Source organism: Prosopis cineraria, unplaced genomic scaffold (genome assembly GCF_029017545.1).
Source record: "Prosopis cineraria cultivar Desert tree isolate PC_DT_omini unplaced genomic scaffold, ASM2901754v1 PC159, whole genome shotgun sequence".
Classification (NCBI taxonomy): Eukaryota; Viridiplantae; Streptophyta; class Magnoliopsida; order Fabales; family Fabaceae; genus Prosopis; species Prosopis cineraria.
The window spans coordinates 64,780-66,566 of record NW_026555486.1 but is presented as its reverse complement, the minus strand read 5'-3'; the positions used below and the strand labels follow the sequence as shown (position 1 = coordinate 66,566).

The window sequence follows — 1,787 nt, the reverse complement described above, 5'->3', positions numbered from 1 at the left end:
AACTGCCAGATTCAAGAGCAAGATACCATGTCATGACTGAATGAGTAGGCACGGAACTCTGCTGCTTGCCGCTGCTATTGTTTGAAGCAACCTTTAATAATCTAATCCACGAAAAAGGCCACAGACTAACGGGAAGAAACCTCAATAACCCCCTTTCTTTGGCTTTTCTAGGAGCGACAACATCATCATGTTTTGAAGCGATCTGACATTGCCACTGGCTGTAAGCAGCTGGACCGATAACTCTACCCCATTTCTGTTTCATGTGCCTTTCCCAGAAATAATCACTTACACATCTCTCCCTCAAGGAGCGGCAAACACCTGCCATTTTACAAAGCGCCGGAGGAGATAGCCTTTCAAGAATGCATTCCAAGACCAGGTCTGGCAAGTCCAACACTGACAAATCATGTCTGTCCTCCTCAAAACACGTTAACCTCTGCTTTTTTCGTGGTAGGGGTCTTGTTCACTAGGCACATCCTTGAAGGAATTTGGCTGATCAACTTATATAATGAGATTAAGGACAGGTCTTTGTAAAACAAAAGGGAAATCAGCCTGATCTCACTCGCCCATGGTGGGAATGACTTGAGAGGATGAAGAGACTTTAAAAGGAAGAAAGAGAAGAAAGAGAGACAAGTGATGAAGTAGAGAAGCATTATTATTAGAAAAAGGGGGAAATCTTAAACCTTAAAGTCGGGTCAAACTTGAGTATTTATATTACAATTGGGAGGAATGATCAGTATAGAAGCCAATAGTGGGAGAAAACCCAAACTAATGAAAAGCAAAAAGTCTGAGCAATTTATCGAAGTAGTAGTTCACAACACCTTTAAAAGATGGAGAGTAATAAATTTCATTGGTTTCAGCAAAAGCCCACCAAACCCAATGGTGGGCCACCTTGCCAACGCCTGATCAGCAACGAGCTAGGGTGAAAATGAGCTTGAACCAACAGTTATGGTATGAAACAAAGCTGATTCCGATGGTGTGACACCTGGAAGATGGAATTGGTAATAAAAAGATGAAAACAGACGAGTACCTCCACAATTTTGAAAATCCAAATCTGTTGGAGTGAGTGAAAAATATTTGAGTCTTCAATAACGATCTGGGAAGTTGTAATTAATGCAATTCTAGATTCCGGCACGCCCAACAAAAAACACCCCGAGATTTGTTGCAGAAATAAATGAGAACGAATGAGGGAAAGGATGAACGAAGACGAACCTTGGGCAGATATGAGTGATGGTGCACACACGCACAAAGAAAAATTGGTGATTGTGAAGATGAGGACGATGACTTTGATGAATGCCAAGGAAGGAAGGGGTGGGGTCCTCCTTCGCACCAACAAAATTTGTCACCAATCTTTCGTTCGTTTCCGAACCTTTCTTGAGTCGATTTTCAGGTGATGAGGGACCGTGAATGGAATGCCCAGTTATATACAGATATGGAAAAGAAATGGGCGGTTTAGGTTAAAATAGAAACTTTGTGGATGATTTCCTCTGCTATAAAACAGAACAATGTCAAAGTCTCTTCTGGTCTTGGCCAATAAACAGTTAAACACACATTAAAATAAAACTTCGGCTTTGCACGTTTTAGCCCGAACATTTAATTTTTAGCCATGAAAAATAATAGTATTTTAGTTATTATTCATAAAAAAATAATATACTCCTTTCATTTTAAATTATAAGACACTTTTAGATAAAATTTTATATACCAATAAACCTCATTAAATATACTTAATAACTTTATCTTTCTAAAATAAAAATATAAACTTCCTAAAATACCTATCATTTATATATTAA

The 1,787-nt window shown here is 38.7% G+C and overlaps 1 pseudogene; it reads right to left on the bottom strand.

Moving 5' to 3' along the window:
- Window positions 1-6: 6 nt before the first annotated feature.
- On the bottom strand, window positions 7-1,440 carry LOC129295651 (F-box protein At2g26850-like; annotated as a pseudogene).
- Between the last annotated feature and the right edge of the window lie 347 nt (window positions 1,441-1,787).